The sequence below is a fragment of the Jaculus jaculus genome, chromosome 3, assembly GCF_020740685.1.
Source record: "Jaculus jaculus isolate mJacJac1 chromosome 3, mJacJac1.mat.Y.cur, whole genome shotgun sequence".
Lineage (NCBI taxonomy): Eukaryota > Metazoa > Chordata > Mammalia > Rodentia > Dipodidae > Jaculus > Jaculus jaculus.
In genome coordinates, this window is record NC_059104.1 from 122,926,112 (window position 1) to 122,953,026 (window position 26,915).

Here is a 26,915-nt window from a genome sequence, read left to right on the forward strand (position 1 = left end):
AAATTTTGATTTCTATTTTTTCATTTTGTGCATGGATACTTCTTCATTGTTTGCAACATCAGATAGGAGTTTGCATGGATTTTCAGTAGCTACTATAACTACTTTCTATGAACAAGTAGCTTAAAACAACACACACTTCTCCCCTCACAATTCTAGAGACCAGAAATCCAAAATCAAGGTATAGGCAAGACTTTGCTCCCTTGACAACTTTAGAGGGTCTGTCCCTTCTCCTCCCTGTTTCTGAGAGCTATGGTATTTCTTGGTATGTGGCCCTGTCACTCTAGTCTCTGACTCCCTGTTTGTGCACACATGTGTGTATGTGTGTGATATCTCCCTCTAATAGAAACTCATGATGACTTAGGTGCCATCCAGTTAATCAAAATTAATTTTCCATCTCAAGGTTATTTTTTTTTTTTTCCGAGGCAGGGTCTCGCTGTAGTTCAGGCTGACCTGGAATTCACTATGTAGTCTCAGGGTGGCCTCAAACTCATGGCGATCCTCCTACCTTTGCCTCCTGAGTGCTGGGAATAAAGGCGTGTGCCACCATACCTGGCTTCAAGGTTATTTTTATGCTTTCTACATACTAGGCAATTACTCTTTTTCTGATATCTGTCCCCTCCCTTTTTTATTTTTATTTTTTTAAGTTATAAGATAAGGTCTCACTAAGTTGCTTTGGCTGGCCTTGAGCTTGCCTTGAGCTCAAGGCTGTTCGTACATCTACAAAGACCAGTTTTCCATGTCAGGTTACACTTAGAAGCTTCATGTCAGGACCTGACAATTTGGGGGCTATTGTACAGCCTGCTGGAGGGCTTATGAGTGTGGGCTCCAAACTAGACTGTGTGGGTGCAAATTCCTAGCCATTTCTTATGACCCTAATCAAGTATCTGGACTCTCAGCCCCTTCATTTTCCAATTGTGTAGTTAGAATAAATACATCTGCTTCCCTGAGTTATTAAAACAATCAAGAGGGGAGGGAATATATGAATATATGTGTGTGTGTGTGTGTGTGTATGTACATATACATACATATGCATATGTATATGTACATGTATACCTATCTATGAGCATTCTTTTAAAAGTTTAGGGTAAAGCTGGGCATGGTGGTGCATGCCTTTAGTCCTAGTACTGGGGAAACAGAGGTAGGAGGATTGCAGTGAGTTCGAGGCCACCCTGAGACTACATAGTTAATTCCTCAGCATGGACCAGAATGAGACCCTACTTCGAAAAACCAAAAAAAAAAACAAAAAAAAAGTTTAAGTTAGTGCTTGGCCCACTTAAGGATTAACTGTTAGTATAGCTGTCTTTGTTAAAAATTCCATGTAAAATGTGATTTTAATTGCTGCATTAGATTTTTGAATCTACTACCATTTATCTAATAATTTCCTTCTGTTGGCAAAGTGTCTTTCTAATTTTTAAATCTCATATATAACACTATCATGGATCTTTGAACATTGTTTTGTTTTATTTCAGATTTTCCCTAATGTAGAACTCAGGAAATGGAGTTGGGACATCGTAGGATGTGTGCAGTTTCAGCCACTTAATCAGAACACATTGAGCTACGTTTGGGAAGGCTCGTGCTTGCTATGTTCCCCTTAGCAGAGCAGTACTGATAAGAGCACCTGTTATAGTGTGGCCCTGTCTGTTCCATCTTTTTAAGTGTTCACATGTACCTGGACATAGTTTGCCCTTTAAGGCTGATCTGGAATTTGGCAAAGGGTCTTGAATACTCCTTTAGCAAGGAGGACTGTGGCAAGACCCATTGCAAGATGAAATTCTTTTTTTTTTTCTTTCAAGGTAGGGTCTTGCTGTATCCCAGGCTGACCTGGAATTCACTATGCAGTCTCAGGGTGGCCTTGAACTCATGGCAATCCTCCTACCTCTGCCTCCCAAGTGCTGGGATTAAAGGCATGCGGCCGGCTTGCAAAATGAAATTCTTGCTTTGCAAAATCTACAAGTACCTTTGCAGTTCTTTTTGGAAGGCTAGAAACCTCCTGAGTGTTTGTGAGGTTAGTGGGGAGGTGTGCTGGAGGAAAGAACATGTGGGTTTTGGTATATAGTTTCTGTTTTTTTTTTGTTTGTTTTGTTTTCTGAGTCAGACATTTGGGGCTTTAAAGTTTTCGATGGTGTGAGGGAGGCACAGTTGAACAGAAATTGATCAATTTAGTCAGTTTGCAGATAAGCCTTGTGAGGCCCAGATGAAGAGTGAATAAGGGTAGCTCTTGCCTTGCTGAATAAACTAGGGACCAATTAGCAGAATGCCACCTGCCTACTTTCCTGGTCTAAGTGTGCCCAGTTCAGTCTGGCCCAGCCTCATGCTGGCCTCGGGGTTGTAGAGGAAGGGCAGAGAACTGAACATGACTCTACAGATCAGAGTTGTGTGGTGTGTATCAGTGTTGCTCAGGCTATCTGGAAACCAGGGTGGGGTTGTCTTTTTCCTGGAGGCGAACTGATATTAATGTACAGTAAATACACATACAGTTTGTCATACAGGAATTCAGTAATATCCAAACCAGTTGTGGGCTGAGTGCTAGCCTCAATGACGGATTCATGTTCTGATCTCTAAAACCTGTAAATATGAGTTCAAGAGGAAAACAGGGCTGGAGAGATGGCTTAGTGGTTAAGCGCTTGCCTGTGAAGCCTAAGGACCCCGGTTCGAGGTGCGATTCCCCAGGACCCACGTTAGCCAGATGCACAAGAGGGCACACGTGTCTGGAGTTTGTTTACAGTGGCTGGAAGCCCTGGCGTGCCCATTCTCTCTCTCTCTCCTCTTCTCTGTCTGTCAGTCTCAAATAAATAAATAAAACTAAACAAAAAAATTTTAAGAGGGAAAAAATGCATTTTTTAAATTTTTTTCAAATTTTTATTGACAACTTCCATAATTATAGACAATAAACCACTATGATTCCCTCCCCCCACTTTCCCCTTCACAACTCCACTTTCCATCATATCCCCTCCCCGTCTTAAGCAGTCTGTCTTTTATTTTGATGTCATTGTCTTTTCCTTCTATTATAATGGTCTTGTGTAGGTTTTTTCAAAAAAAAAATATTATTATTATTATTATTATTGTGGATGGGATTAAGTAAGGGATTTAAAATGAGATCAGCTTGTATTAGTCAGAAATCCCTAAATGCCATCTCACCTGGTCTCATATAAGTGGGATAAGTCAATGGAAAGACGGGGTCAGAGATGAGGATAATATAGCCACAGGCCAAGAAATGCCCAGAGCCACAGGACTGAGATGGGCAAGAAGAGCTTCTCTTTGATTTTTTGACTTCTGGCCTCCAGGTCTGTGAGAGAATAAAACTCTGTGGGTGGAAGTCATTTATTCTGTAGTTGGTTGTTTTGAAAGTCACAAGCAGCTCATACCAGTCTGCAATCTGCAGTGCCACTGATCAGGGCCCATCTTGTATTGCTAGAATAGCTGCTAGTCTTCATGTCTGCATTAACCTGGGCACGACTGACAGAAAGGAGTTGGTGGGCAGCACTCGCTTGAGTCCCTCCTCAGAGCTCCACGAGTCTTCTACGTTGTTTTGTGGCTGATGGAACTGAGGCTGGGAGAGAGGCCCAGAGGGTGTGGCTGGGCCTCTGCTGCTTACAGTGGGGGAGCAGGGTAAGCAGACAGCAGAGCTGTCCTTGGTCTTGTTCTGTAGGCTAGCTAGTGTTCCGGTCCCATTCTCCACCTACCAGTATAAGCTGAAGTTCCAGGAAACCCCAGTGTGCAGAGCTGCTCATTGGGCCCAGAAGCCAGGGTATATGGAAGTCAGTAAGCCAACTACCCATGAATCTTGGCCCACTTAACTCCAGCTGACTGCCTCAGATCATGTTTTCTCTGCAGAGCCCTTTTTAATTTTCTGTTTTCTGAATGGTTGATATTTCCTTTAAAAAATTATTTATTTATTTATTTATTTATTTATTTGAGAGTGACAGACAGAGAGAGAAAGAGGTGGATAGAGAGAGGGAGAATGGGCATGCCAGGGCCTCCAGCCACTGCAAACAAACTCCAGACGCATGTGCCCCCTTTTGCATCTGGCTAACATGAGTCCTGGGGAATCAAGCCTTGAACCAGGGTCCTCAGGCTTCACAGGCAAGTGCTTAATCACTAAGCCATCTCTCCAGCCTGTCTTTTAAAAAAATTTTTATTGACAGTTTTCATAATTATAGATAATAACCCATGGTAATTCCTTCTCTCCCCCCCACTTTCCCCTTTGAAACTACACTCTCCATCATATCTTCTCCCCCTCTCAATCAGCCTCTCTTTTATTTTGATGTCATGATCTTTTTCCTCTATTATGATTGTCTTGTGTAGGTAGTGTCAGGCACTGTGAGGTCATGGATATCCAGACCATTTTGTGTTTGGAGGAGCATGTTGTAAGGAGTCCTACCCTTCCTTTGGCTCTTATATTCTTTCCACTTCCTCTTCCACAGTGGACCCTGAGCCTTGGAGGGTGTGATAGAGATATGTCAGTGCTGAGCACTTCTCTGTCACTTCTTCTCAGCACCATGGTTCCTTCTGAGTCATCCCAAGGTCACCGCCATCTGAAAAGAGAAGCTTCTCTAACCAAAAGCAAGAGTAGCATTAGCATATGAGTGTAAACATTAAGAAGAGTACTTACTGGGCAGTTTGGTGAGCATAGTATATACATTTAGCCAGACACAAGTAGACGTTACACCCCTAGGGCTCATGACTACTCCTGTCATAGGTTTTCAGTATTAGCATGTGTAGTAGACAGCTCCAGATTCGCTGAGATGAACTTCCAGACCAGGCACAGTTATGGAGGAAGGGATTTATTGAAACTTATGGATCCAGGGGAAGTTTCATAATGGCAGAAGAAGCTGGCCTGCTTTCACAGGACCATACACAGAGAGAAGCATAAGCCTAAAAGCCAACAGCCACACAGCACAGCACACTTCAGGAACTCCAGCTAGGCATACTTTGCCTATCTTTAGATTGAAATCTCAAACTCACCACCACAGCCTTAAGATCCACCTCACTTCCAGCCTGGTGGCTGCAGATGCAAACTACAAACTAATAAAACACTGAATATATTGGGGGCCATATATTCAAGCTACCATAGCATGTATTCCCTCCTGTAGAGTAGACCTCCAGTCCAATTAGGGAACAGTTGGTTTCTCCCATAACAGACATGCCAGTATTGCACCTGTTGTCTCATTTTGGTTGGCTGGCCAAATTTAAGGCTTGTCCACTGTTAAGTATCTCAATTGGTGATTTCTCTCTCCCCCATTGAATTGCATGCAGTGTAACTTTTTCCAGTTTTCTTTCAGCTGGTCTACACAGAGGAGGTTTTCAGCTCAGCTATAGCAGGGTTTCTCGGTGACCTTGCAGCCCAAGTATATGGAGTCTTCAGCAATAGTGTCTTACCATCTATTCCTGGTGGGAAAACAAGAGCCTCGGTAATGGCCTATAATGTTTTGGGGGCATCAGGGACCTCCCTGGCCAACAACTCACTGGAAAGTATCCCATCCCTGGCACTGTAAATTTTCTGGTAACAACCTATGGCTTCTGGGTGTGCCATTGTCCAGTTATTTCTTAGTATAAGGCTGGACTACAGTTTGGGTTTTGAAGCCCCACAGAAGTTCTCTTCCTGATTCACCAATCCAACAACTAAAGCTCACTGTCTCATCTATTTTTTTTTTTTTTCCCCAAGATCTTATTTCAAAAGCCTCTGTTCCTTTAGGCTCCATTCTTTCTTTCTTTTGTACACCTGACCTTGATCTCTAATTTTTAAAATTTTTTAAATATATTTTATTTATTTATTTATTTATTTATTTATTTTTAGAGCGTCAGACACAGAGAGAAAGACAGATAGAGGGAGAGAGAGAGAATGGGCGCGCCAGGGCTTCCAGCCTCTGCAAACGAACTCCAGACGCGTGCGCCCCCTTGTGCATCTGGCTAACGTGGGACCTGGGGAACCGAGCCTCAAACCGGGGTCCTTAGGCTTCACAGGCAAGTGCTTAACCGCTAAGCCATCTCTCCAGCCCTTATTTATTTATTTGAGGGAGAGAGAGAGAGAGAGAGAGAGAGGAAGAGAGAGAGGGAAGAAGAGAGAGAGGGAGGAAGAGAGAGAGGGAGAAAAAGAAAGAGAGAGAGAATGGGCATGCCAGGGCCTCTAGCCACTGCAAACAGACTCCAGACATGTGCGCCCCCTTGTGCATCTGCCCTACGTGGGTCCTAGAGAGTTGAACCGGGATCCTTTGGCTTTGCATGCAAACACCTTAATTGCTAAGCCATCTCTCCAGCCCAAATTTTTAATTTTTTTATTAACAACTTCCATGATTATAAAAAATACCCCATGGCGATACCCTCCCTTCCCCCACTTACCCCTTTGAAACTCCACTCTCCATCATACCCCCTCCCCATCTTAATCAGTCTCTCTTTTACTTTTGATGTCTTTTGATCTCTAATTTTTAAATGGTGATTATTGCTTGCAGGACACAAATGCTCCCATGCCAGTGTAAATTAGCAGAATGCTGCTGCAGATTCTCAGGAATGTGGGTGTAAAGCTCAAGCAGCCTCTGGAAACTGGAGCAGGAGGCTCTTTGAGTCAGGGCTATGTCGTGGGGCAGGGCAGCTGACTGCACACAGGCATCCATCCCTCACTACAAGTCACTTGAGGGAGGGGAGCCATGTGTCCTGTTCTCATCATGGTGGGGGGACCAGAAAGAGGTCTGTGGAGAGGTAGCCCTCCATCCCCAAGCATCTATTAACACCTCTTCTCATTTCTCAACAGGAGTAACTCAGATCACCTTGACTGGAAATCAGATTGCTGAATTTATTGAAGCAGCTGTTCTTGAATTTGAAGAAAAGGTAAAAACACTTTCCTTGGGAATTTCATCCTTGGGGAGACATTACTCTCTTCCATTCCTTAACATGTCCAGTTGTGCATGTGAATTTTACCCTGCCTCTCTGTTCAGCTTCTTCCTGTTTGTCTTCCAAGACCTTTTATCCAGTGACTCCTCAGCCTGCCTCAGCCTCCTTGTGGCTGCTGTGGAGTGGGGAATTGCACAGAGAGGCTGGGTGAGGTTTTGGGCTCCCTTTGGTTATGCATGGCTGACCCTGCCCTTGTTCACATATGCCCCCAGGCAACTTCCGTGAACAGTTGCATCATAACCCACCTCCAGGTTCCTTTTTTTAAAAATTTTTTTTTGTTCATTTTATTTATTTGAGAGCGACAGACAGAGAGAAAGAGAGAGAGAATGGGTGGATGCGCCAGGGCCTCCAGCCACTGCACATGAACTCCAGATGCGTACGCCCCCTTGTGCATCTGGCTAATGTGGGTCTTAGGGAATCAAGCCTTGAACCAGGGTCCTTAGGCTTCACAGGCAAGCGCTTAACAGCTAAGCCATCTCTTTAACCTCAGGTTCCTTTTATCAAACTGCAATACCTCAAAGAACTTCATCTTATCACATGGCTTTTCTTGGACACCAGCCTCTTGGAAGATTTGTCCCAGCCCTCCAGGGGATGGCAGCCATAGCTGTCACAGCTGCAGAGTGATTTGTAGGTGATTCCACACCCAGCACCAGGTTTTCTTCTGCCACTAGTACTGAGAGCAGGCTCGACGGACGGCAACTTCTCATTCTCAGAGTAGGCAAACAAGCTTACAAGTCCAAAAGCCAATGTGAATAGAGTTTGGTATGATCTTGATTTTTCCCTTTAGATGACATAAGCAAAGGGCTTGTGCCATGAAACTTGGGAGCTATGTCTTTTACTCATTTTAGGGTCCTTTTAAGGAAGAAAGCTCATGTTCTCTAGACCTGGTGCTTATTCTACTGCCACCCCAGCAGCTTTCTTGCACAGCAAGTATCTTCCTCCTGAGACTCTCTAGCCAGTTTTGAAACTGCCTTAACCTCCCTCCCCCACTTCAGAGTTTACTTAAATATAGGAAGGTTATTTACATGAATGTGCATTGTCTTACTCTCTGAGTCAACTGGAAGCTGCTAAACAGCTTAATCTTGGTACATCTAATGATGTTTTCTTCTTCATCTTTTAAATAATTGCAAATGATCCTATCAGTCAAAGTGGCAGAGCACAGAGAATTGCTATGTAGAATTGTTTAGCTAAATGCAATTTCCAAAAAAAAAAAAAAAAAAGAAAAAGAAAAAAGACTCAATTTTTAATTAGAAAACAGATTAGTAACTGACATTTGATTTGTCCTTTGCTGGAGAAATTGGAAAATAGACTTATCACAGTGAGACCAGGTTCTGGTCTAGAAGGAAGCAAATATGTTTAAGAGCAGGATATGGTATTGACATACCACTGTTTTCTGATATAGGTTGTGCTTTCCCACCTTTTCTGTTGGAAGAGCTCCCTCTGCATCTGATCCCACCTGGGATTACCAACTGCCTAGGGGACTAACCTGCAGCCTGTAAAGGGTGGTGCTCCCAGGTTGTAGGCAACAGGGCCCAGGACCACATAGCAGCACTCTTACATGGGGACTCCTTAAAGCTTCAGTGTCAGACATCTGCGGGTCTCCAGTGATGCTGGTAAATCAAGAGCTACATCCTGGCAGTTGTGGCATGGTGCAAACCCCATATTACTGTTAAGGTTTTTGTTTTCTTATCCTGAAAGTGGGTACTTGTGTTACTGGGGATGATAACAATAGCCTCTGTGTCTCCTGGTTGAATTTGGCCCCCTTGATTGCACCCTACCTTGAGCTGGCAAGTGGCAGGGTAGTCATCATCTTGAGAAGGAAGGTGACAGGAAGAGGCCACCAGTGACCCTGGCTCCAGGTACCCATTGTTTCTTGTGACTCCTCTGTGCTCTGTAGCTCTTTTTGTATCTTTTCTAGCAGTTAGAAAACTTGGATTTGGATGTGGTATGAATACGTCAGACTTACTGTGTCCATATTTTAATTCTTTCCAGACCTCCTTCCTCCATTCCATCTCATTAAAGTATGACCTGGAGAGTCATCTTTTAATATTCTCCTTTCTCTTCCTCCAAATCTTCAAGGCCTAACAATGCTGTCTTGAACTAACCCATTGTCCTCCCACCTCTATGGCAGCCTCACTGTTTGCCGAGGAGACTGTCAAGGCCCTTCAGCTGTCTGCCTAGCATCCCTGCTGCTTCTGTTCTGCTCGTCTCTTTGACCCTACAGTGATCTTTAACAATGCCTCTTTGTCCCAGGTTTCACTCATCCACTCAGAACTTGACTGAGTGAGTGACTTCATTAGTGACTTCCTCAGGCACTTGGATGGAGCTTGTCAGCCCAGCAGGACCTGTGGAAAGGACTGTAGGGTCTGGACTCCAGAACAGGCTAGGACTCCACAACTGTGTTGGCAACTTGTAGCTTGTGAGATACTGTCCTCTTTCATTCTTGACTTCCTTAGAAGATTGCAATGACTTTGATTTTCCAAATGCAACAAAATAGCTGTCAAGCTTTCAAAGGTGTAGGAAAGATGACTATTGTGTTATGGGAAATGCAACGCTGAGTGATCTATTCCTAAAAACCCCAGAACATCAACTCCTAGAACTCAGAGGTGAATCACTATTTCATTTGGGACTTTGGTAAGTTCATAGCACATCTATAACCAGATAAAATTATAATACCAGCTTCTATTCCTCAAGTAGTCCTCCTCCCAAATACTTTAGACATAAAAATGTTCAACATTTTAGCTCAGGAAATCATGAATGATTGTAGGTTGACGATAAGAAAGACTGACATCCTACAGATAAAAAAGAAAGAAAAAGCTAGAAATCAGGACCCAGCTTTCTCTTTAGCCTGTTGTCCTTCCTGCATACTGTTTGTTTTATCTGCCCTTGAACTTTCCTCTTACGTGTGTTTGTGGAGGCATGCACATGCCAGGACACCCCTGACCAGCAAACTGTGTCTCCTCTTTTGTGTGTTTGTAGAGGCATGCACACACCAGCATACCCCTGATCAGCAAACTCTGTCTTGATCTGATAGCCCATCCCTCATACTCACAGTTCTAGGTAACTAATGGGAATATGGAGAGTCCAGCTGGAGTTTTGATGTAATATGGCTTTTAACTAACACAGCTGTTCTTTGACCTTAAGCAATATAACTAATGAGCGACAGCAAAGGTGACCAGAGAAACCATACAAGGAGGTCCTACATGTGTCATGATCTTATGGCCAGGTGCTACAAGACCCTAAGAGATGGGGCCGCTACTTACCTTGGGAACAGAAAGTCATGCTGTCCTTGAGATGGGTCTTAATAGGAAATTGCTGAACAGGAGTTGTTGGGAGAGCAGAGGTATGCATGGCAAGCAGCTCCAGGGTACAGTAGGAGACATGCTGGTTTGGGGCTTGAGTACTGGCAGGTGGGCAGGATCCAGATCCAGGGACTGGATTAAGCAAGGTGGTTTGACTTCTTTTAGTCTATAGGCTATAGAATACTGCTCTAGATAGTCTACAGGCTATAAAATGCTGCTTTAGATAGGGAATCACTGGGTCAGATTTGTCTTTTCTTTCTTTTTTTTTTTTTTGAATTTGTTTTAAATTATTATTTTTTTTTCCATTTTTTTTTTATTAACAACTTCCATGATTATAAAAAGTATCCCATGGTAATACTCTCCCTCTCTCCACTTTCCCCTTTGAAACCCCATTCTCCATCATATCCCCTCCCCATCTCAATCAGTCTTTCTTTTACTTTGATGTTTTGATCTGTTCCTCCTCTTATGAAGGTCTTGTGTAGGTAGTGTCAGACACTGTGAGGTCATGGATACCCAGGCCATTTTGTGTCTGGAGGGAGCACGTTGTAAGGAGTCCTACCTTTCCTTTGGCTATTACATTCTTTCTGCCACCTCTTCCGCATTAGACCCTGAGCCTTGGAAGGTGTGATAGAGATATTGCAGTACTGAGCACTCCTGTACCTTCTTTCCAGCATCATGATGCCTTCTGAGTCATCCCAAGGTCGCTGCCATCTAAAAAGAGAAGATTCTCTACCAAAAGTGAGAGTAGCATTAATATAAGGGTATGAACATAAAGATAAGTGCTTACTGGACAGTTTGATAAGCATAGTATATACATTTAGCCAGACAGCAGCAGACATTACACACCTAGGGCTCATGACTACCTCTGTTTTAAGCTTTCAGTATCAGGGATGTATTCCCTCCCATGGTGTGGGCCTGCAGTCCAGTTAGAGGGCAGTTGGTTTCCATCATGACAGATGTGCCACTATTGCACCCATTGGCTCATTTGGCCTGACTGGCCAAATATAAGGCTTGCAGTGTCTACTGTTGAATATCTTCTCTGGTGTTTTCTCTTTCTCCCATTGAACTTCTTCCAGCTTTCTGTCAGCTGGTCTACATGGATAAGGTTATTAGCTTAGCTCCAGCAGGATTTCTCAGTGGCCTTGCAGCCTAAGTATGTGGAGTCTTCAGCAATAGGGTCTTACCCTCTGCTCCGGGGGGGGGGGGGGGGACCAAGGGCCTCGGCAATGGCCTATAATGTTTTAGGGGCATCAGGGTCCTTCCTAGCCAGCAACTCACTGGAAGGTATCCCATCCCTGGCACTGAAAACTTTCGAGCAACAATCTACAGCTCTTGAATGTTCCATTGTCCCAAAATGTAGATTTCCATATGAGTTATTTATGTCCTCTTAGATTTTGATTAGCTCTCCCTCCACCTTTCCTTTACTCAATCTCTTCCCCTGACCTCATTTAGGTCTTTTCACTTCCATTAATCTATTCTTCTATTCACATATATACAATACCATCCTATTAAGTACCCCCCCCTTTTCAAAAAAGACTGCCTTTTCCAAGACCTGTCTGAAGGATAGTGATCTGATTCTGACCCTACTACTTTTTCATTCATACTTATGGCTGTGAATCTCAAAATTCTATTTATTTATTTATTTGTTCATTTGCAAGGAGAAAGTGGAGAGAGGTAGCTTGCTTTACTTTTTATCATTGTGTTTCTGAAACCCTTCTGTCAGAACCCAGAAAAGAAGATAATTTAAAGGGAGACATGCTCCTCCCTTTGGCTATCAGGCTTTTGAAATAATGGTCCTTAACTAAAGTTCCCCTAAAAGCACTACATCTACTCCAAATAAGACAGAATGGGCTGACAGAAATCCTGTGATCACAGAGAGATGGAAATTTGTAGGACCAGAACCAAATTTGGGCTACCTTTAGCCCCTTAGTAGCCATTTAACTGCCCACCTCTGTGTGTGACCTAACATCCTTGTGACTATCAGGTGATGGTGGAACGTCACCTATGACATCTGGCCTCTCTTCCTATTGCTGTGGTCATTTGTATCCTTTTCAGACATCTGACTGTTTGTATTGTTTTTCCATTTTCCTTTTGGGTCATTAGTCTTTTTTGGACTGATTTGAGGAGCTGTCTAAATATTAGGGAAATTCCTGTGCTTAAGACTGAGCTGCGAATGTTGTATTCTTAACTTGTCCATTTTCTCCACACTCTTCTCCCTTCCCTCAAGTCTCAAAATGTGTGAGGCCTGACATTGGGCTACATGAGGCACTGTGGAAATGCAGTGGGTACTCAGGGAGTGCCTTGCTGGAGTTTATGGATGGCTCTGCTTTATATTCCACCGGAAGCCAGGGTCCTGTTGTGCTCAGAAGCGGCTGGTTCCCTGTCTCCTGAGCCTGGACATCTAGCTTATAGTTCCTGCAGATCTTGGAAACAACTCGAACAGTGCAGTGTCAGTGAGGTATTGATTTGTGGCAGCTTCTAACTGCTGGGAATATAGATGTTTAATGATCAATTACTGATAGCTTGGCTTTCTTATTATTAGTCTGACATGATCTGGTTGGTTGTTAACCCTGCATATAGAGTATTAGATATGCCAGCAACATTTTCTTGCTAAAATGTTTCCGATAACTAGACTGTAAAACAGGCATGAAGTTTAGATGAGTCATCCATAGAGCTCTGCTGAAACGGTGTTCACTTTGCCCACATCTGCTGTTGTCATGACTTTAGTATTTACTATATTGCTTTGGCTGGTAAGGGAATTGTGGGGGATGGGTAGGTTGTGGCATGCTTTGCCCTGACTGCATGGGTAGTAATTTTGGAAGGATTTGGATATATTTGGATTCCTATGGCTTGAGAAAGTGGTAGGTTTATGAGGGACACAGGTTAGGAAGCTGTTGAAGGAATCCTCATGAACAGAGATGAGGCCTCAACTTGTGGCTGTTAAGGATGAGTGGATTTGTTGAGGAGATGGATAGGATGGTGTTACAGTTATTTTTTGTTGCTGGAACAAACACTTGAGCAGAAGCAGTTCATGGGAGGAAAAGGTTTATTTCAGGTTTACAGAATCTAGGGGAAATAACCTCATGGCAGAAGAAGCTGGCTCACTCCAGCATCCACAGCAGAGAGAGACCACCAAACAGCCAGCAAGCACCAACAGCCAGAGCTCAAACTGCTTTCTTTACACCTAGTAGGGCTGGACTGAAGATCCACCCCCAGTGACACACCCTGTAGCAAGGATCTGTATGCTGGGCATTTAAGTTGGAAGGTTAAGATTACTCTTAATCAAAAGTACCTGAGTCGATGGGCCATATATTCAAACCATCACAGACAGGGAGTGGTAGGAATACAAAAGTGTGGTGTCTGAGTGACAGGAAAAGCAGAAGGTCCAAATGAGTCCATTGGTCTGGGCAACATTGGTGACAGGAGCAGGTTGGCATCTGTCAGCAAGTGAATAAGGCAGGCAAACATGGGAAGGCTTAGACGGAGGTAGGTGCTCAGCTTATTCTCACACTGTGTGCAGACAGACAGACCAACAGATTTGTGACTAAGTGTCAGCCATGTTCAGGGGACATACTCCGCTGGGACACAATGGGTCCAAGTAGCACTGCAAAGGGAGCCACAAAGGCTTTAGCTAGAGTGCTAAGATCAACCCAAATCCTGGTGTCTTGAAACTGGAGGCCTTAGGGGCAAGGCATCAGTGAGAGTCAGCAAGGACTCTGAGGTGGCAGGAAGAACACTCAGGGGTGTGACTGGGGTCTGTAGCCTTTAACTGAAGGTGTAGTTGTAGTAGTTGTAGTAGTTGTGTAGGTGGAGATTGGAGAGTCAGTACTGAAGGGGCCTGATCAGTCCCTAGTAAACAGGAATGGTTGGAGGTGTTGAGGGGAGGGTTCAGGGAATGATGACCCTGTTTTTGTTTTGTTTTGTTTTTTACTTGGAGCACTGAGGTAGGTGACCATAGTTGTCAGTGGCCCCTTGGAGATCTGAGTAGATCAGAGCCATGGCTGATCTGGATATCTGTGGAATCTGGGATGAGCTGGTTTTCTTTGACTGGTAGCCCTCTTGCTTCATGCCCTTCACCAAAGCTATCCACTTGGCTGTTCAGTTTGGTAACTCAGCTTAAAGTTCAACCCCAAAGAAGGTATTCAATTAAAGATGAGCATATATCAATTTGTCAGGGACAAACGCACTTCAGCACCTCCAGTCTGATGGGCTCATTCTTCTGCTCAGGTCCACTCTTAGAGACTCCAGAGAACACTGACACAGCACTGTGTAGATGCTGGATAGCCGCTGAGCTCACTGCCTGCCTTGCACAGAATATTTGCATTTTGTCAGTTGAATTTTTTCAGGTGTCATGGGCCGGCAATGAATACAAACAATGGGTTTGAGGCACTTGCCAGTGGATTCAGTTTGGGACCGATCATCCCAGCCCCTCTGCCCTCCCTCTTGCTCACTGAACTTCAGCCCCTCTGCTCCAGGTGCCCTTCTTGCTGAACTTGAACCTTTTCTGACCACTCCTGCCCTGGATGTTCAGCTCCTGTTTCCTCCCTGATGATACCATCCTCCTCTCTTTTCCTTTCTGGTGAGAGTGTGTCCTCACGTCCCCTACTCCACTGCTGCATACAGACACGTCTTTCTCTGGAGGGCTTTGCCCCTAGACACAGCAGACATTTATTATTGTCTCCTGCAGTAAGAGCGGGAGTTCTGGGCAACCAGGAACTCTGTCCCTACCACCAGAACCGTGTCCGGCATATAGAAGCTATGAATGTGGTGAAGAGTTCGTGATCCCAAGACTAGTTAGTCAACCAGTGTAGTAACAACAGTTAACCAGTGTGTGGCCTGTGGGGGGTGTTCAGAGATGTGGATCATGGACTGGGAGTGCATGCTCAGCCCACAGCACTTGATATGCAATGAAGTGTTTGCTGAGTAAGTGAATGGATGGGTGTTTCCCTGTCTCTAGGACCAAACCTCTAGATTGGGTGAGTCCCAGTTTCTTTTGGGAGGAAGGCCCAGACATGGTACATGTCCTTGTTCTTGCTTGAAAAATGCAGGCAGTCCCTTTTTCTTTCCTCCATTTGTCTGTCATCAGACTCTGTCATTAACTTACTGTAATTTAGAGATGAAATTTTCATTATAAAGATGCTGTAAACAACTGGTGCTTGTGATTTCTCAGCTGTTAATGTTCATGCCGAAAAGAACATGAGTGCCATGTTCTTGTCTAGGAAGGAGGAAGCTTCTGGCCTGTGTCTGGCCTCAGGAATGTGGGGCCTGGCTGCTAAGTTCTGACCAGTTCACATTTTTCTGGGCTACAGGCAGGACAGAGCCCTGGGGTGAGTGTGGTGTACCTTCCCCGAGGACCATGCCTCACCCAAAGATTCGGGGAAGGTGACACTTAAAGAACGTTCAGACAGTTATGGATATTTGTTGGAGGAGAATTCAACATAGCTCAGTAGTGACAAGCTGACTTGAACTAGATTGTGCAGGTTTGATGCTATCCTACTACCTACTTACCTTGTGGGTCTCGGCCAGCACTGTAACCTCAAAACTCACTTCTTACCTCTGAGATGGTGAGGGCCTAGTGACCAAGAAGAGTCAGAGACATGAGGATGCTGTCAGGAATCACTGACAGTCATGGAAAGTTTCATCACAGTGTGTGATACCATAGGCAAACAAGGTTAATGCCACATATGACTCCTTGACACGTTCAGATCAAGAGGAGACAAATGAAATTTTATTCTTAAGCTGACCTTGCCTCTAGAGATGGGCAGTTTCTGGCCTCTGCCTATGCTAGATAGAAAAGCTAGAGAAACACTGCCTTAAACAAAACAACATATGGGCTTGGTTGATGGCTTGCTGTATAAAGTGCTTTCTGCCCAAGCGTGAAGATGTGAGTTGAGATGGCCAGCATCCATGTAAAATTCTTAGAATGGTGGAGTGAGCCTGCAGTGCAGGGCTGGGGAGAGAGACAGCATTGCCGTGGCTCCCTGGCTAGCTGGTCTTGAGGGCTACATGCTCCCTACCTCCAGCTTTCCTCTCACCCTGCTTCTCTGCATGCAGCTAATAATTCTAATTACCTGCCTGTGCCACACCAATCAGCTCCTTCCTTTTTTTTTTTAATTTTTTTTTAAATTTATTTATTTGATAGCGACAGACACAGAGAGAAAGACAGATAGAGGGAGAGAGAGAGAATGGGCACACCAGGGCTTCTAGCCTCTGCAAACGAACTCCAGACACATGCTCCCCCTTGTGCATCTGGCTAACATGGGACCTGGGGAACCGAGCCTCGAACCGGGGTCTTTAGGCTTCACAGGCAAGCGCTTAACCGCTAAGCCATCTCTCCAGCCCCAGCTCCTTTCTTTAAAGCATCTCTTTCGGGCTGGAGAGATGGCTTAGCAGTTAAGGCATTTGCCTGCAAAGCCAAAGGACCCAGGTTCAATTCCCTTGGTTAATTCTCCAGCACCCACACAAACCAGATGTACAAGGGGGTACATGCATCTGGAGTTTGTTTGCAGTGGCTAGAGGCCCTGGCGTGCCCATTCTCTCTCAAATAAATAAAAATAAACTATTTTAAAAAATCTCTTTCATGTAGCTTCTAAGATGCCCCTTTCTATTTAATTTTTTGCATGTATATTGCATGTGTAAGTGTGTTTGTGTATGTCTGGGTGCATGTGTGTGCATATGCATGTAGAGGCCAAAGGTCAATGTCGGGTGTCTTCTTTATTGCATGCCACCTTATTTTTTGAGTCTCAGAAAATCCTGAGCTCATCAATGGCTAGACTAGCTAGTGCAAGCCCCAGGGATCTGCCTGTCTCTGCTTCCGTAGTGCTGGAATTACAGGCGCCTGTGCCACAACACCCAGCCATCATACATGGGTGCTGGAGATCCAAATTCAGGTTGTAATGCTTGTGCAGTAAGCAATTCACTGTCTGAGCCATCAACTCCAAGACACGCCTTGTTAGTTTCTTACTGTTTGTGCTTAAGTCCCCAAGATCCAAGCATTCTAACCCTTATTCCCTGATGGGGATTTGGACAATACTTGAACAATAGGTATTTTTATCCCTGTTTTACAATAGTCATTGAAGGTCCAGGAGACTAACTTATTGGCTAGGGTCACATACTCTACAATTACTAGAATGGGACTGAAACTCTGACATGCTCTTCATGGCTGCATGTGTTGGTTTTACTTGTTAAGGACAATAATGACTCCACACAGAGTTACTGGAGGATGACATGAATAATGCCCGGAAAGCACTTTATAAACTCCAGTGTGCTAAAGAAATGGTAACTCATCTGGCTTGTCATGTCTGGGCTGTTCAGCCATTCACCCAAAGGTTCTTTGTGATTTTGGATTTCTATTCACAGGTTGCTGATAATGACACTGCCAAGTAGTTTATCTTCTTGATCCTTTTGCCCTTGGTGTGAGATGCGCTTATGTCTGTCTCTCTGTAACTCTGACCCTCCACCCCCAGCACACACACTAGCCCGGAGCTCTGGCCCGCCAGCAGGGAGCAGTGGAACCAGCACCTGTGTGGCTGTCCTTGTTTGTTCCTGTCCATGTTCCTAAGAAGGCACTTATGTTATCAGCAGGTGCTTAGCAGGAGTCAGGAGGCCTGTCTTGCACAATCCTGTTGGCAGCCTGACTGCTCCCTGCCCCCACTCTGCAGCACACTAGTGAAGTGACCACGGGCCCATCATGGCTTACTACTATGGACATAAAATGAAGCCAGAGCACTTGGCAAACTGCAGGGCTGCTGTTCTCCACAGATTTAGAAGCTGGAAAGATGGCTTAGCAGTTAAAGGCACTTGCTCATAAAGTCTACTGACCCGGTTTCAATTCCCAAGCCACCCATTAAGCTGGACCAAAAAAGTGGCACCGGCATCTGATGTTTATAGTGACAAGAGGCTCTGGTGTGTTCATGTGAGCATGCATGAACACTCTCACGTGCACACACATACACGTATGCAAATAAACAATTTTTAAGTGGCCTTATGCCTCCCTGAACCTAAGGCAGGCTTCTGGGCTCTGCATAAAGCATGGAGTGATTCAGCACTTTGTGTGCTGTGGAATGACACAGCTGCAATTAGAACAGTAGCGCTCTCCTTCCACACACTCTGCACAGGAGCTGGGCATCCATTTGAGGTCCTGATTTTGAAGTAGGAGAAAAACACTGCCAGGGTCTTAGGCAGCTCTGTGAAATGTCAACAAACAGGTGTTGGCTCTTGAAAAGGGAGATCAGCATTGAGAACAAGCTGGCTGGCTGCCCCTCGGGCCTAGTTACTGGACTCTCATCGATGTGTGGTAGGATGTAATTGCCACAGTCTGTAGCAACTTAACACAGACCCCCAGGCCAGGTCAAGCTGTTCTTGGTGGGCACCCCTCCAACAGCCTCTGAAGCCATTGGCTAGTTCCATGCAGTTGGCTCTGGGCAGTGTAGGTGTGGGCAGAGATCTGCACTTCAGCTGGGCGTCTTTGTTTGACGTCACCTGGCCCTCACGCTCTGTCAAGCAGGATAACTGCATAGGCCAGGGTGTCTGTGCACAGTATCATCCAGGAACCAGGCAAGCCTGCTTTAAGAGACAGATACTGTCTGCTACAAGTCAGACAAGCCTGTGGGACCTCTTATACCCTTCATGTGGCCTCAGCTTTTGAAGCCAGTGGGCTGGACCAGCATGGGCTGGGACTGTGTCCTTTGGGCCACATTCTCAATAGCTAAAGTCCCAGCCATTTGGAAGAAACTGCTTGGTAGGGAAAGAACGTAATGTCTGAGCCAGATGGAGCTGGGTTTGAAGCCCAGCCACACTTCCAACCTGATGATCACTTGGGGCCTGGGACTCTGAGCCTCAGTTTCTCTGTGTGAGCCATGGGAAATCAAGGCTGCCATGTGGCTTGCATGTCTGCAGAGGCTGTAGTGGTGTAGGTGGCAGGTCGTGAGCACCCAGGAAGCAGCTGCTGCTCTTGGTTGTGTGTAGGTCAGAGCTGCTGTGCAGTCATGCAGAGAAGATGAGTGGCTTTGTTGGAATTCAAATCCTTGTTTGGTTTATTCATTAATATTTCATATATGATTATTGTGAATTTTCACTGGATTTGACATTGCATTGGTTCTCTTGTAGTCTTTCAACTTCAGCAGTTCATCATACTTTTCATCCTGTAAAATACAAGTAACAACACTAATCTTGTGTGACTGTGGTAAGCATGAAATAAGTGCTTGTAAGTAGCATGCAGTTTGTTCCTGCAGCTCTTCCTATCCTAATTCTGCTTATTTGCTTAGGATGAACTCTTGTCAGTCTGGTACTCCATCCAGAAGATATTTATTTAGGCACCTGTTATATACAAGGCATCCTGCCAGCCCATAGGCTTATCATTACCCCCAAGACACATATGTAGTCTCTGAGAAGTGTGTGTGGTGGTTAGAGGCCTGGTCAGTTAGGCAGTAGCCACCAGCATGTACTGTGGTGAAGATATACGTTGACTCCTGGGAGGGCTGAAGTGATGGTTCCGTGGTTAAAGGTACTTAATTGCCAAGCCTGATGACCCAGGTTTGATTCTCCAATAACCATGTAAAGCCAAGTGCATAAATTGAGGCCTGGGGAGATGGCTCAGTTGGTAAGATGCTTGCCATATAAGTGTAAGGACCTAAGTTTGTTTCCTTGGCACCCTGCCTGGAGAGAGGGAAAGCCATGTGTATGGGCTGGCCAAGTGTGAGAGGGGCTGCAGGCAGCTGGCACTGGGAAAGAGGACCCTGCAGCAGGGGTGCAGAGGTGAACACAAGGAGTCTGGGTGCTTGGCTGCCCTGGGTCATGCCCACGTGAGGAGGCGTAGCATGGTGAGTGGAGGCTGTGATGCAGGCTTCCAAGAGAGCAGAGTGCGGAACTCTGTACTGCTTGGAACACGCACAGTGGTGTCCACAAAAAGTATAATGCAAGCTACTGATCCAATTTACAATGTTTCTGGTAGTCAGCTTGAGACCCAAAGCAGATGAAGTTAATTTTAATTTTATGTAATCTCACTTATCCACACATTATCATTTTAACATGTATTCAGGATATAAGTTTTCTAGTAAGGTATTTTACATTCTTTATTTTGGCACTAAGTCTTCAGAATCTGGTATGTATTTTATTCACAGCACAGTTCATTTTAGAGCACAGCCATGTCTTGAATGCTCAGCAGCCATTCACGCTATATTGGGCCATGTCACGTCAGCAGGTCTGGGGTGGTGGTAGTTCAAGTGATCCAAGTTCTCTGGATCCTGCCCTTGGTAGGTTGGACCAATCTTTGAACACATCTTCCCAAAAGCTGGTAACTCAGGTCAAAGAGGAAACACTGAGGGATTCCATCACCTGTTAGCTACATGGCATCAAATATTAAAAGGTGAGAATCTCTGGTGTTTTCCAATCTCATGTACATCTCCTAGCACACACCTCCAAGAGTAACAAGTTTCTGTGCACTGTTTATTGAGGCCCATTAGTACACTGAATACTTCAATAGTGCCATAGAACAGCCCCTCCACATACACTGTAGTTTACACAGGAGGAGAGTCGGTACCTGAGAGTTTAGTAATTCTCAAGGTCATATCACTAGCTGAGGCACAGCTGAGGCTCAAACCTATCCTTAAACCATGTTCTTATTTCTGGCTGTTTCCTCAATAAGATTCAACATCCTGTTCACTGTGGTCTCCAAATTGGGAAAAGTCCATCTGAGAAGACCATAGCAAGCATGTACATGTGGGTGTCATCTACACACACATGTGTAGAAGATTGGAAAGCTATTATCAGAGACTAATCATAACCTTAAAAACTACTATGCTAAAGGGTGTGTATGTGTGTATGTGTGTGTCTACCCAATCCAGTCTCCCCCTGGTCCTGGCCAGGCAGAAGATTTTAGAGCAAACCAGTTGCCATGGGCTCACTGGTAGAGGTGAGGGCATAGTGGGTGAAACCCCATTAGAATCTTTTGGAATTCAGCATTCATGAAGCTTCTGTTTCCTTGGTTAAGAGCAATAGAGGCAGTGTAGGGTGACTGGGCTATTGCACAGTCCTAAAGTGGGAACTCAGCTGGTGACATTAGCGTTCATCCTCCCCAGGTTGCTGGCTGGGAAGAAGCCAGGCTGAGCACTGTGAGCTTCGCTGCCTGTTTCCTCTCTGTGAGGGGCTGACAACAACTGATGTGGTCCCAAGTAGGTCAGGAGAATGACAACTGTTCAGGCCGGACAGAAGTGGGTTTAGCAACTCCCTTATTTGTGGCAAAGTTGGGTGTTTGGGTTCCTTGTGGTAAAGCAGGAAAAGTCATTTTGGTCAGGGCTCTGCCCAGTGTAAGGTACAGAGACTACTGGAGTCAGCTGAAAGTAAAAGGCATTTTATTTACATGTATACATATATGACAGTAACCTAAGGACAGGAACTTTAGTAGAGCTGAGTCTTCCAGCTCTCCATCACTGATCCCCTCCCACTTCTGTCTTCCCTACTATCTTTAAACATGGCACTGAGTGACTTCTGAGATATCCACATCTGCATGATTGTCCCCTATAATGCCACTTGTTGAATGTGCAGAGGTTTAGCCAATAACAGTGTTTCTTCATGTTCCTCATTTTTTTTTTAATTAGAGGCCAGGTGGATAAACTGTTTTTTAATTGAGTACTTTAATATATAATTGTATTGCAAATTGGTCATATTCCCACTAGGTTATACTCTTATTTCCCCTATTCCATGCCCTTATTTCACTGAGAGCTGTAGGCAAGCTGGGCATTTCCAAGGTCCTAACATAGTCAGCAACAACCAGCCCAGGAGGCCACCTGACTCAGTCATGAAGGCCAGTGCCTGTGGTCCCCAGCCTACTAAGTGGACAGGGTATAGGCCATAAACAGATAGACTGGTACTTCTTGCTAGGTTTCCCTCCCCTCCCCCAACATAGTAATTACACGCCCCCTTTTGACTCAGACCTGCCTTGTAACTGTGCAACTAAGTTTTCCTTTTTGAGTAAAATATAGAAGCTCTGTCTTCCTCCAGCACAGAGCCATGCTCCCTATCTTTCTTGCCTCCTGTATTATAGAAGTTGGTCTTTCCTATCTTCCATGAAAATATATGTTCATTTTTTCTCATGCTGCTCCTGTGGATACTCCTACCCTTAGCATATTGATTCTTCCATTTTTCTAGATCCTCAAACATCCTCTAAGTAATATATATATATGTACACACACACATACATACATACACACACACATAATGTGCATATGTATATATATGTATATACACACATACATATGTACACACATATATACATATGTACATACATACATATATACATATATACACATACATAAGATGTATACACACATATATTTATAAATATACATATACACATATATTTATAAATATACATATACACATATAAAATCAGAAAACATCTTTTGGCCACCCATGTTCTTCCTGTAGAACTTTGAGCTATCTTCCCTGTGCTGTTCAAAATGCTGGTGTGGTGAATATTAAGACACTCATTCCAAAATTGGAACCAGCTGTTCACTGAGCATGTTTGGCTGGGGTGTTTTCCATGGCAAAACTCTCTCAAGGATGGAAGCACTGTACTCAGTTACCTTTGGTGACAAGCTCCTCTTGTCAGACAAGTAACAATGCATTTTCGGTGTTTGCAGCCACACATATTTGCCCTGTGGTGGTCTTCATGCTGCCGCATCTGGTGGGAACACTTTATCTTGGTTTCAGCCTCTTCTCAGCAATCTCCTGGGCCCTGTGATTCACTTTCTCTTATTTTCCTTGCCTCTTTTCCAAGTCCCCTGACCCATTGCTTTCAGGTAGCCACAGGCAGGGTTTGGTCCTAGGCCCTCTTCTCTTTCGACCTTGCCGTAGTGACCTTACTTAGTCCCACAGTCAATGATGTTTCTACCGCACATCTGTAGTCAAACCCAGATCCTGCATCGAAGCCACCTCCTTGATATTTGCATGAAAACGCCCAGTAGGCATCGCCACATGTGAACAGGTGTGAGCAGAGCACTTACTGAGCTTTCTTGAATCTGCTGGCCCCCATGCCTAGCCCTCCCCCTGTATGTTTGCTAATTTCATGAAACAGCATCACCACCCATATGTGGTATCCCATTTAATGTCTCCGGACCTTAGATTCCTGGATGCTCCAGGTCCTCACTGCCACATTCAATCTGGCTGTTAGACCTCCAGCATGTAACTCCATCTTCCTCTGTATCACACTGACCACCCAGTGTCCACTCCCCCCTGGCTGTTTGTTAGCCTTCCTTACCACTGTTTCAGTGCACTCTTCATTATGCCTCCCCGGGCCAAGGTCTTGAGGGCCTGTGCTGCCCTCGAAATGAAGATCCACCCTGAAGGTGGCAAGGTGGAGCCCTGGAGAGCCTGGCTCTGCCGCCCCATACCTGCCCTTGTCCCTCTCACTCTGAAGTTGGCCTGCCCTTTCTGGCCCAGACTCCCCTTCCCCTGCCGTATGCTCTTCTCAGCATCTCAGAGAGGCTTTCCCTCACTACTACTACTCCAAAGTAAGCAGGAACTGGGAGGCTACTTCCCATAGCCTGCTGAAAAACCTACAATTTGGAAAAAATGCAGACTTAGGTCTATGTGCTTATCCTTTAAATCCTAACCAGGCTGGTGCCATCCCTTGCATCTCAAGGTGTTCCCCTCCAAGCCCCAAGCCTTGGAGAAGTTAAGTTCCTCATACAAATGTCAAGAGCTAGCTATCATGAAGGCTGGTGCCTTTGAATGTGGGTTATGCATGTGTGAGAGGATGTAACCTGAAGCTGAAGGAGCAGGAGGAAGTGAGCCCCAGCACTGTTAGCCAGAGTGGTTGGAGTGCTTAACACAGAGGCCCATGGTGATGCTGGTCAGCCTGTGTGGGAAAGCTATGCGGTCTGACTTGACTAACAGCTTCACAGCAAAATGGAAGTTAGGGTGTTGCTAGTGGCTTGTTTCTTAGGAAGAGAATGGACTGTGGGATGCTGTCCCTTACTCGGTACTGCTTACAGACCACGTGGACATTGGAGGACATCTTTCCTCTTTGGTCTGAGATCTCCTCCTCTCTACAGTGGACAGTAAACCTGTCATAGGACAGTTGAGGTCTGTTCCAGTAAATGCAGGCCAAGTACACAGAGCTTTGTCCCACCATCAGGCATGGTAGATGAGCTTAGTGAAGCTCAGGAAGCCAGTCCAGGCTGCATGTGTGTGGTGGAGATATTGCTGTCAGCCTGTGCTGACTGCGGTGGGCAGGCAGAACCTGTGTATCTAGGCCTTTCCTTTTAAAACCCTCACAGTCTTTCTCACTGCTGAAGTGACAAAGGCCTCTGATGTGACTTGCCAACTGCCATTTAGCCAGTAGGTGGCAAACCTTTGGCGTGAACACAGGTGTGTCAGAAAGTTCTTTGGAGGATTTCAAAAGGACAGTTGAAAATGCCAGGGGTTCTCTCACTTGTCAATGGTGCTATAGCAGCCAGCTTTTCCTTCTGTAGCACAGTCCTTAGAATTTGCTTCTATGACTTTGTGGACCCACTGCTCCTAGGCTTCTCCTGGTGGGTGGAGCGCATCATGATAGAAGCCTATGGTAGCAAAACTGGCCACCTCTTGTTGATGGGACAGGGAAGGGTGGGGGTATGGCATTCCTGTCAGTGACCTACAGACCTCTGTTATAATCATGCTCTTTTAAAGAAATATTTTATTATGAGAGAGAGAGAGAGAGAGAAAGAGGGGGGGGGGCAGACAGAGACAGACAGAGAACAAGCACACCAGGGTCTCCTGCCACTGCAAGTGAACTCCAGACACATGTGCCACTTTGTATATCTGGCTTTACATGGGTACTGGGGAATCAAACCCAGGCCCACAGGTTTTATAAACATTTGTCTTAAGTACTGAGCCATTTCTCCAGCCCCCTACATTTTGCCTCTTAAAAGGTTCCAGCATATCTCAAGAGCACTGTGGACTGGGGACCGGGTCTTAACACATGACTCTTTTAGGCAGGATTTTTTTTTGGCTCATGATTCCTAGTTTCTTGGTGGAGATCGGCTGAAATGGGGGCATTTGCCCTGAACTTTAATATTTGGTTTGGGCTGGCATTGCTTAATCAGCATGATAATATTGCCATCTCACACTGAAGCCTGCCCGATTGGGGGTGTACATATTTGGGGCTTACAGGGGAGCAGATTCATGGTAAATGATTAGAGTCTCTTACAATGAAGTAGGTAGCCATCAAAACCCTTCCTGATTTGGAGCACATTCTGTAACCTGACATCCATCTAATGCAAGACTGAATGTCATAGTCCTTATCAAGATGATGACAGTCCACCCACAGCCCTGGGGCAAAACTGAGCACACAGTGTCGGCCCAAAAGTCCCTTTGTTAGAGGAGCATGAGACACAGAGCTTTTCTTCCTAGTGCCACCTGGGTCTCCCAGGATGTTGTCATGGACATTGTTTTGGTTGTATCCTTGCCTAGTTCTCACTGCTCAGTGCTTTTTTGTGTTTGAGATTCTTCTCAGTTGAGAGTTAGAAGGTAGGTTATGGGTATATTGGGCCTGGGCATGGCTATCACATGGGACCTAGTGATTCAGAAAGCCCAGTAGTAGGCAGTTCATCCTGGTGCTGAGGCTAGCCATTGCATCTGTTTCCAGGACAATAGTAGTGTCTAGGCACCACCTCTAGTACCATGTCAGTGGAGAGGACACAGGCCATGGCACCCTTGCATGGGAAACTACTGGAGTGTAGTTATGGTGGCACCATATCCCTATACTGCCTGTCATATGAGCAGGGTGCCCTTGCTTTCCTGGGGATTCTGTGAGATGCTAGAGACTAAGTAAATGTCTCCACTTAAGTCGGACAAAGTCTATTTCTATTTCTAACACTAAGAAACAAATTATATAGAGAGCTTTACTGCAGTTATTTCAGGGTTTTATTTCCTAGACCCTGACCACCTCCACAAGACTCAGAATTTACAACAAGAGAATTGTAGGTTAAATTGGTGGCGAGACATGGGTCCAGCTTCACTGTGGGTCTGACCCAGCCTCCACTCTGCATGTAGTTGACTGTACCATACAGTGTGGCCTCTGGGGTGGAGAAAAAGTCACTCATCTCTAGCCCCAGCTCTTGGAGCCATAACCTTCAGTAGTAGGTGAAGAAATGAGGTGGTCTATGGGCTCATAAACTGGCACAACCTCTGCTGTTCTTGGTCCTTGCCTTATAAGTGTGTTTCCCTTGAACTTTGCCTCTCTAATTCCATTCATTCTTGACCACAGTTCTCCATACAGAGGCTTCCTGATTGAACGGAGGAGTGTGGCCCTTCCTCCAAGCTCTGCCTGGACCACCACTTGCTGGGAAAGATGCGGCAGCTCAAGGGGAAGCCCAAGAAGGAGACCTCGAAGGACAAGAAGGAGCGGAAGCAGGCCATGCAGGAGGCCCGGCAGCAGATCACCACAGTGGTGCTGCCCACTCTGGCAGCAGTGGTGCTCCTGATTGTGCTGTTTGTGTACGTGGCCACACGCCCTGCTGGCACGGAGTGAGCACTGCACTCCCGTGGGTGGGGCGGTGAAAGCCAAGGAAGAATGGCATCTTACGCAGAGGGGTTTGGATGCTGGGCTTGGAGCAGGAACCCCCACCCCTTGCCACCGTCTTCTCTGGTTTTTTACTTGATTAAAGTTTCTCTGCTTTTCTTGGGAGGGAATAGGGAACATTTTATCACTGAATGTGCCATACTCCTGATGGTCCACTTCAT

The 26,915-nt window shown here is 45.3% G+C and overlaps 1 long non-coding RNA gene across 1 annotated transcript in view; it reads left to right on the plus strand.

Moving 5' to 3' along the window:
- Window positions 1-26,511, plus strand: part of LOC123459569 — a 61,745-nt gene extending 35,234 nt beyond the window's left edge. Inside the window, exons 2-3 of the long non-coding RNA XR_006636340.1 lie at window positions 6,749-6,825; window positions 26,440-26,511. This is a non-coding gene — a long non-coding RNA (uncharacterized LOC123459569). The remainder of the gene's footprint in view (window positions 1-6,748; window positions 6,826-26,439) is intronic.
- The last annotated feature ends 404 nt before the right edge of the window (window positions 26,512-26,915 follow it).